Genomic DNA, 10,583 nt, shown 5'->3' with positions numbered 1-10,583 from the left:
ACACTCTAGACCAGATGGATTAATTGATATTTGTAGAGTGTTTCACCCCAAAGCAGCAGAATTTATATTATCTCAAGTTCATGTGGAACATTTTCCAAGATAGACTACATGTTAGGCCACAAAACAAGTCTCGGTAAATTCAAGAACACTGAAATCATATCAAGTGTCTTCTCTGACCACAAAGATATGAAATTAGAAATCAATTACAAAACAAAAACAAAAACAAAAATAAAACAAAACCGAAAAACATACAACATATGGAGGCTAAATAACAGGCTACTAAATAATGAATGGGTTAACAGTGAGATCAAGGAAAAAAATCAGAAGATCCCCTGAGACAAATGAAAATGAAAACACGATGACCTAAAATCTATGGAACACAGTGAATGCAGTCCTAAGAGGGAAATTCATAGCAGTATAAGCGTACCTCAAAAAAACAAGAAAAATCTCAAATAAACAAGCTAACCTTACACCTAAAGGAACTAGAAAAAAAAAAACAGCAAACAAAGCCCAAAGTGAGTAGAAGGAAGAAAACAATAAATATCAGAGTGGAGATAAACAAAATAAGTCTAAAAAATACAAACTATCAGTGAAACCAAGAGCTAGTTCTTTGAAAAGATAAAGAAAATTGATAAAACTTTAACCAGACTCATCAAGAAAAGAGAAGACCCAAATAAATAAAATCAGAAATGAAAGAGAAGTCACAACTGACTTCACAGAAATTCAAAGTATTATAAGAAAACGCTATGAGCAATTAATTACATGCCAACAAACTGGACAATGTGGAGGAAATGGATACCTTCCTAGAAACATACAATCTTCTAAGACTGAGTCAAGAAGAAACAGAAACTCTAAAACAACTGATTACTACTAACAAAATTGAATTAGTAATCAAAAACCTCTCAACAAAGTACTGGACTACATGGCTTCACACCTAAATTTTACCAAAGAATTTATTCAAAGAAAAGCTAACATCTATTCTTCTCAAACTATTCCAAAAAATTCCAGAGGATGGAAGGCTCCCAACATCATTTTATAAGCCCACCATTACCCTGATTCCAAAACCAGACAAAGAAATTACAAAAGAAGAAAATTATAAGCTGATATCTCAGATGATCATAGATGCAAAAATTCTCAACAAAATATTAGCAAAACGAATTCAGCAATACATTACAAAGATCATACACCATGATCAAGCTGGATTTTTTCCTGAAATGCAAGTTTGGTATAAAAATCTGCAAATCAATTAATGTGATACACCATATTACCAAATTGAAAGATAAAAATGATATGATCATATCGACAAATGCAGAAAAAGTGTGTAACAGAATCTAGCATTCATTTATGATAAAAACTCTCAGCAAAGTGGGAATAGAGGGAACATACCTCAACGTAATAAAGGCCATATAAGATAAACCCACGGTTAACCTCATAATCAACAGGGAAATGCTAAAATCATTTTTCTTAAGATCAGGAACAAAACAAGAATATCCACTTTTACCACTTTTATTCACCGAATATTGGAAGTTCTAGCTATAGCTATCAGAAAGAAAAAAAAAAAGTCACCCAAATTGGAAAGGAAGAAGTAAAACTATTTATTTGCAGATTACATGACAGTATATATAGAAATTCTTGAAGAGTCCACCAAAAAACTGTTAGAACTGATAAATGAATTTAGTAAAGTAGCAGGATACAAAAATTAATATTCAGAAATCCATCGAATTTTTATGCACCAATAATGAACTATCAGAAAGAGAAATTCAGATAACAATCCCATTTATAATTGCATCAAAAAATGAAATACCTAGGAATAAATTTAACCAAGGAGGTGAAAGATCTGTACTTGAAAAGTTGAAGTCATTGAAGAAAGAAATTGAAGACGATACAAATAAATGGAAGCATACATTGTGTTCATGGACAGGAATAATCAATGTCATTAAAATAGCCATACTTCTCAAAGCAATCTATAGATTCAGTGCAATCTCTATCGAAATACCAATGGCATTTTTACAGAACTAAAACACATAACCCTAAATTTATATGGAACTATAAAAGACCTCAAATAGCCACAGCAACCTTGAGGAGGAAGAACAAAATTGGAGGTATCATGCTACCTGATATCAAACTATACTACAAGGCTATAGTAATCATAACAGCATGGCATTGGAGTAAAAACAGGCACACAGATCATGGAACAGAATAGACAATAAATGGTGCTGGGAAAAGTAGAAAAATAAAAAAATGAAACTGGACTACCTTCTTATACCATATACAAGAAAGAATAAACTCAAAATGGAATAAAGATTTAAGTGTAAAAACCAAAACTATAAAACTCTTAGAAAAAAACATAGGCAGCAAACTCTCTGGCATTGCTCTTAGTAATATTTTTTTCTGATACATCTTGGGCAAGGGAAACAAAAGAAAAAAAAATGGAACTACAACAAACTAAAAAGGTTTTTTTTTGCACAGCAAAGGAAACTATCAACAAAATGAAAGAAAACCTGCTGAATGGGAGAAGATATATTCATCAATGATACATCAGATGATGAGTTGAATCCTAAATTTATAAAGAACTCATACAACTCAATAACAAAAAAAAAAAACCCCAAAAATCCAATTAAAAAATGGGCCAAGAACCTGAATAGGCATTTCTACAAAGAGGACATACAGATGGTCAATAGATATATGAGAAGATGCTCAGTGTCACTAACCACAGTATCACCTCACACCTATCAGAATGGCTATCATCAATAAATCAAAAAACAAGTGTTGGCAAAGATGTGGAGAAAAGGGAATGTCAACTCCAACTGAAAAATAAAAATTAAAAATAAATAAATGAAAAATTAAAAGTACAAAATAAAAATAAAATTATTCAAGGACCTAGTCATACATTTACAAAGTCTTTGCAGCTTCACAGAAATTCAAAGTATCATCTCCCTCAGATCCCCCACTTACTCCAAAAGTTGCTCTGTCTCCTGAATACACAGTAAAGAGCCAAGGTAATCATCCAGGGAATTCAGCTGGAAGAAAACACAGATGTGCAGATACTTGTGGCTAGATGGGGCCTTAGAGGTAAATGATCTAATCACAAATGGTAATACTATTCCCAATCACTCAGAGATGGGAGCCCTTTAAGAGAGTACAGACTGATAAAAGAGCCCCTTGAGTTTCAAAAGACTTTCAATTACAGAAGCTCTGCAGGTACAACTGACTCACACAACAAATATTTACTGAGTGCTGCTCACTGCATCCAGGCATTGCTCTAGGTGCTGGGGACACAGCAGTGAACAGAGGCTTGGCCCCTAACAGCTTACATTTCAAAGAGATGGCCACAGGCATTCAATAAGTAATTTCACAGAGTGCTGGTTTAGGAGATAAATATCCTGAAGAAAGAGAGATTTAAGTCCTGCTCATTTTTCTGCTGCTGTTCACCTAACATTTATTCATTTACTCACTATTTCGCAAATATTTATTAAGCACTTATGGGGGACAGGCAGGAGGCTGAAGAATAGGCTCAGTAATGGAGATAAAAGATGGATAAGATACAGCATTTCTCCACCAGAGGAGCAGATTCTCTGGTGAAGACCACAAAGCATTTATTTACCTGTAAGACAATAAACATGGAACAACCGGAGAGCCAGGAAGTGGGAAAAATCTTCTGCCTGGGAGGTAAGATGGCTATTCTGGAGGAATTAAAAGGGCAAAGGCATTTCAGTCTAAGAAAGTTTTATGCACACTATACAGATTTGATCCATGAGGGATCCTTGAGGCCTAGGCAGATATTGTGGAAAGAGAACAAGCACCGGAGTCTGACAATACTGAGCTTGAATCTCAGCTCCACTCTCATTCCCAGCTGTGTGAGTTTAGACAAGCTGCTTGACCATTCTGAGCCTTATCCTCATCTGAAAAATGGTGCTGGTGATGATCACCCTGTTATATTATTGAAATAATTAGCAACACACATACGACAGTAAAACCACAATATCAAGCTCCTGGTAAACACTCCAGGCTGGTAATCAGAAGTGGTGGACAATTGGTTGGGCAAGCAAGTTGGGGTCAGATGGCTAAACGGGACATGTAAACTGGACTTAGTATTCCCTCTATACAGACCTAATTCCGAATCAATATCCCCTATCTCCCACCTGTGCCCTGTCTTAGGAATAGTAAGCTTCTGTGCCAGCTACGGAGCTAAATGTTTTTACATACATAAGTGATCTCATTTCATCGTCATAGCAAACTTGGGAAGGACATACGACCATGATCATTTTACAAATGAGGCTCAGTGAAGTTCAGTGTTATGCCCAAAGGTACACAGCCATTATGTAGCAATTTTATCCTACCTGTTTTCCTATCTGCATCCTGTATCATCTCCCTCAGTTTTTGTCTTAGTTCCTGCCTTACTCACCCCCACCGACTCAGCTGTCCAGAATAGCCTGGTTGCTGCCTCAGCCTTGAAGCAGTTCTGAGCAGTTCTTGCCTAACTCTTCCCTTGAGCTGCAGCTTCCTGAGGATCACACCCCTCCACCACCTGCCAGCTCAAGCCGGGACCAGCGCTCTGCTTCCCCATCCCGGCCAGGGCCAGAACCTCAGCTGCCCCTGGGGCCTCAGCTCAGCCCTAACATTCCATTTCCTCAGTATTTCAAGATACAAAAACACTGTATTGGTTTGCGATGGCTTACCCTGATAATTTCCTCAGCTTTCCATTTCACTAATGTATCATACACACACATGACAAGTTCTGTTTATTGTTTTTAGTTCGCTTTCAGTTACAGGTTACTCTCAGGAGAACTTCTCAAGAGTTTACCTCACTGAACATTTTTATTAGCTTACATGTTCACACTAAGGGGAGAAAAAAAAGAGGAAGGACCCAGAGTCCCATAGGAGCCACTAAAAATATTTCCACTCATATGATAACTCTTCAGAGGCCTACTATGACTGAATGCTCTAGGCCAGGCCGATTTATTGAATTACATATTTTGAATTAAGTCACATTTAATAACATAGTGCTATTTTCTCAGTGATTGTCCTGACAGGGAGCTTTGGAAATACATGATTCACTTGAATGAACAGATAGCAGTATATTTACAGTCTGTCAAAGATTAAACTTGGACTGATTAGTTGTCACTGCTGAAGAACCACTTTGTACATCTGTTAAAGTCCCAAATGGAAGGTTGTCACTTACTAAGTTAAAACAGTCACAAACTACCTGTCCCTTTCAAGACAGTACAAGTAAGGCAGATCAAGATAAAAAGCGCAATGAAGGGTGAAACGCAAGCCAAGGTCTCTGTTAAACAGTACATAAAGACTTAAAGTAGGGAGAAATCATTTAAATACTGCATTGTAGGTAAAAATAAATGTGTGAATGTAATTGCAGATCTGCTATTCCTTTCTCTTCTTTGTTCTGGTTTGTAATATTAGTCAAATTCTGACTATAATCATAGTCATAATCATAAATCAAAAGAAAATATACTTTTAACAAAGAATGCTACTATAAACTGGCAGAGAAAATAGTTAAGAACGTGTCATATCCATTACATTTTCAGCAGACTATTCCAATCAGAGGGTTGTTCAAGCCTTTTTTATTTTTTAAGGAATATTTTTGTACCCGGTTAGGTTTTCAACCATATCACCCTGAAGCACGACTTAAGAAGTAATTGAGTGATGACGATGCATTTGTTAACAGGGTTAAACTTGACATTCTGGCACTAATGCCCATAACTCTTCAAGTGCTGCCCACCAAAACTTCAGATCAAAGCAGACATCTGCCTAAGACAGCAATTGTCAAAAGTAACCATAAAGTACGTTAGGCATGTTAAAATTGAGGCTCTTACAAAATAATATGAATTTGGGGTTCAACGACAAAGAAAAACAAAATTCATTTAACCCTCTGCTTGATGAGCAAGCTATATTCCTTTCTTCTTTTTGTTTTCTGTTCTGTGACTTTTTTGGTTACAATGGCAGTAAGTTCTTATCAAAACCTTTTATCAGGTCATCTTAAAATGCATAACAAGTGCACCTATATACCCACTTCCCTTTTCTGTACAAAGACACATTTTGCAATATGATTTCTTTTTTGTTTGTATTTTGATCTATATATATGCTTTTAAATCATTTTCATACAGTAGACAGTTATTTAAATTAAGTAAAAATTTTTATTCAGTATCCACTTATAACTACCATTCTTTGATGCAATAATCATCCGACAAGATGTTTTGAGCACATGCTTCTCCCATTATGTATACTTATGTACCTATAAATGCTAAACATGTGCTACTGAACCAATATGTAGCATGCTTTTTAAAAACATCCCAAAACAAGTCTATGGCCATGCTACCCTGAACAAGCTCAATCCCATCTGATCTCAGAAGCTAAGCAGGGTTGGGCATGGTTAGTACTTGGATGGGAGACCACCTAGGAAGACCAGGTGCTTATAGGCATAAAAAAACAAAAAAATAAGGGATTGTAAGCTGACAAGGTCCTTGCAATCTGTGAGGTCAACCAAGGGTCGCCTTGCCTAAAAAAATTTTTTAAAAATTAAATAAAAAAATAAAAATAAAAACATCCAAAAACAAAAATTAAAAGCAAAAATTAAGAAAAACAGATTTTCTAATGCTTTCCTCTAGCACCCTAGTATATTACACACACCCTGGATGTGGACATCCACTTTGGAGAACTCGGCTTTAATCAAAATGTAAGTGACTGCTTTAGTTGAGTCCTAACGTCTATTCAAAATAAAAAGAAAAGAATAATTCTATTTTTTCAAGAGATTGCTTATGTAAATAGGGTCCCAATTTAAGGACCATCTGAGATATATACTTGGCATATAGAAGGCTTATTTAACATGCAGATAATATTATTAAATGGAAAAAAATAATTATTTAAACTTTACTAGAGACAAATCTTTTATCAATAGTTTTTAGCATATTATTTCATAAGTAAATGTTATTTCAAATATAATAGAAAAACGATCAACTTGAAACCTATTTAATTATTATATACAAAATAAATTACCCTCTAATAAATAGTCTTTGGTTGTGAACGTTGATCATGGTATGGAAATTAATTTAAATACACTTCATGTAAAGTTTCTCCATTTTCAAAAATATGAATGACAAATGGAGCTAGCCAACATGTTACATAGGAAAGAACTGTAACTGTTACAATTGCAATAGATGTATACAAAAGATGAGTAGGCATTTGAAGGTTGTGCCACCTTAAAAGTAATGTCAGGTTGACAATTTCAAAGTGTATGGGAAATTCAAGGTAGTTCCTCTAATAAATGAAGTCTTGTAAGCTGAATTCAGGTAACTGAGGAGAAGCCAGAATTTTAGCTTGACAGATCTAGGTGAGAATTCTGCAAGCCATGGGCTAAGGGTTTCTTGTTTTTGTACAGTCTGCAACTTAAGAATAATTTTTATGTTTTTAAATTTTTTTTAATAAAAAGAATAAGTAGAAAAAGAAAAAAGAAAAATATAATACTTTGTAATGTAAATATTTTATGAAGATCAAATTCACTGTTATGAATAAAGTTTCATTGGAACACAGCCATGTGCATTTGTTTCTGTGTGTCTATTGCTGTTTTCACGCAACCATCCCAGAGTTGACAGTTGGCACACAGAGCATATGGCCCACAAAGCCTAAAATATTAACTGTCCGTCCCATGATGGGCTCTTTACCAAGTCTAGGTAACTGATCTCAGTTCCCTCAGTCCCACATTTGCCCTTTCTTGTCTCATCATAGGCTGTGGGAGGTGGTTTGTCTCTTTCTTTCTTTCTCTCTCTCTCTCCTCTCTCTCTCTCTCTCCTCTCTCTCTCTCTCTCTCCTTTCTTTCCTCCTTTCCTCCTTTCCTCTCTTTCCTCTCTTTCCTTCCTTCTTTCCTTCCTTCCTTCCTTCCTTCCTTCCTTCCTTCCTTCCTTCCTTCCTTCCTCTTTTTTTAACAAACAGTAAATTCTCTCTTATCCCCCTCCCCAGGTTTATGGGTTAATGGCAAGTTCTGAGTCTCACAGCTGCTCCCATAGCCACTTTTCACTTTCGTAATGGTTATTTTCTTTGTTTGCAATTGATATAGATATAGTCATTTTTTTAACATGCTCTCTTTGATCTGACATCAGCTTATCTTCCTAACTTTATCTCCATGACAATGGTCATGTTTTGTAATGTTTGCAAAATAAAACGTATATCCTCCATTTTTCTGTCAGTTTTTGTCTTTTTGTAGAATGCACTTTCCACCTGGTATGCCCTTCCCCTAAACTCTATTTTTTAAAATCCTACCAGCTTTCAAGGTCCATCCCTCCTAGGAAGACACCTCAATCCTCCCAGCTGGAATAATCACTGACTGAGTCATAAAAACTGCAGTGGTTCTATTATCTCTATCTTGCATTAGTTTTATTTATCTATTTGTCTCACATTAAAATTATTGTTGATGCCTTATTAGTAGTAAACTACACTTTTGGAGGCCAAATAGTGTTATATTCAACACATTCATTCATTCATACTCTAGCCCCCTCACCCCTTAACACACACACAGACACATGCACACATATACTACCAACATAAATTGACTAACTCATACTTATTCAAAAGGTCAGACTTGTAACAGGACTTTATAGGTGGCACAAAAGCATGGAATTAAATAACAAGGAATCAAATAAGAACATCATTTCAATGGTCCTGATTACATCAGGAAGAAAATCTCAATTTGTGCTACTCTGATTTTAAGCCTGCTAATCTTTGACAATCTCCTTTATAACAAAGAGAGAACAATCCTCAGGCTTGGAGCTTTCTACAGTTAAACATTTCTCACTACAGTTTAATAAAAATGCTTTGTTTTTATTGCAAGGTATTTTTATAATTTGTTTCTATTTGTGGTATGAATACTGGTTTTCAATTTAATAAAAATGAGTATTCTTGATAAGTAAATTTAGGTTAACAAAAGTGAGGTGACTTAAACAAAAATTTTAAGTAAATTAGAGTAAGGTGGTATGCACATATGACATAAATCTTAATGGTATTACCTAGACATGGGAGAAACATTTGGATACAGCAGATACTCAATAAAGCCAAATAATTTTAATCCATCAACCTCCCTGTTGTTAAGTATCTACTGAACTAAAAGAAACTCACGTAAAAGCCAAGCTTTGAGCTTCTGAGACTGTGGTTCTCAACAGGAAAGGGGAGATGAGTAGGAGACCTTTGACAACGTCTAGAGACATTTTTGGTTGTCACAAGTTGGGGGAGGGCTGCTACTGGCATCTAGTGGGTAGAGGCTGGGGGCACTGCTAAACACCCTACAACGCACAGAGACCCCACAACAAAGAATTTTCTGGCCCCAAATGTCCAGAATGCCAAGCTTGAAGAAACCCTTTCTTTAAGAGAAAAGAGAAGGCTCTATACAAACTACTCTTTGCCCATCTTTATAGATCACCCTCTGTCCAGCACTGCTCCTGTCCCTATTTGATCTTTGCCTCTGATAAGATTACTGAGGAAAATCCCCCATCCACATCTTACACTATGTATGTTCCCACACAACCATGGCCCTCCATTAGCAATTAGAATTTTAAAAAATGGACTATATAGTACAGTCCATGTCCTTTACGTGCTAATACTATGCTATCAGTATTTAAATTTAACTTCCTAATTAAACCATTGGAGTTATGAAATTTTCAAATGATCCTGCATTATCAAATAGGGAAAAATAATTAAGATAAAGATGAATATAATTTGACTAAAACCTTGATTTTAGCTGCTATTAATTTCATGTAAAGTTACTCTTTGACTTGAATTATATGATTCACTTGACTCAAATATATTTTGCAGAATAAACCTGACCTTGAAATTTTAAAAATTCAATATTTTTACTGGATATGTTAGCTTTACCAAAAGGGAGTCTAAAGAAAACTACTTTTCAAGCTAGTCCCCCTCTCCAAAAAATCATTAATATAAAAAAACTAGTAGTTGAAACAGTTTACTTGGCTATAACTCTGTACTTCATTCTCAATTGTATTAGTGCAAACACATAAACCACACATGTATGTCTGAGGGTAAAGTGTTTACAAGAAAGTTCTTTGAAGCTATGTTGTGGTTAGTGCTTTCTTTCTCTTTCTCTCTATCTCTTTTTTTTTTTCCAAGTAAAGTTCTCCAGAACAGTTTAGAAGCAGATGGCACCTGTGTCTTTTTTTCTCCAAATTAGGAGTTATTTTTTACCATTGCAACAGTATTTAAATATGGAAAAATAGCGTATTTTTAAAGTAATGATTGTATCCTAGTCTTTACTTGACTTTAAGTCTCTTTATAATGAGTGTATTTTCAAATTCAGCAATTAATATGTATTAACTTCAGTGGTTGGTATAGCTGGGAGGCATTTCATGCCTTCATGCCTTTAAGTTCAAGTTGATTTAACTCCTAATTCTGACACACCTGTGGTTAAAATGATAGTGAAGGTGAAACTGCATCCCTTTCATTTCAGAGGCACAAAATTCTACCAACAGAAAGGCATCATTATTTTCAACACCTACAAGCAACAGAGGTGGCAGTTATCAATACTCTCGCTGTGAAGAAAGGAAACCGACTGCTGAGTGAAATTA

General features: G+C 35.3%; 1 protein-coding gene and 1 pseudogene across 1 annotated transcript in view; one reads left to right on the top strand and one right to left on the bottom strand.

Annotated features, from left to right (window-relative positions):
- The window catches only part of CAMK4 (calcium/calmodulin dependent protein kinase IV), a 181,628-nt gene that overhangs the window by 166,072 nt on the left and 4,973 nt on the right, over positions 1-10,583 (bottom strand). The window lies entirely within an intron of this gene.
- On the top strand, positions 6,318-6,437 carry LOC112480855 (annotated as a pseudogene).

The sequence above is a fragment of the Pteropus alecto genome, unplaced genomic scaffold (assembly GCF_000325575.1).
Source record: "Pteropus alecto unplaced genomic scaffold, ASM32557v1 scaffold20, whole genome shotgun sequence".
Lineage (NCBI taxonomy): Eukaryota > Metazoa > Chordata > Mammalia > Chiroptera > Pteropodidae > Pteropus > Pteropus alecto.
The sequence above is the reverse complement of the archived record's forward strand: the minus strand, read 5'-3'. Positions and strand labels throughout refer to the sequence as shown.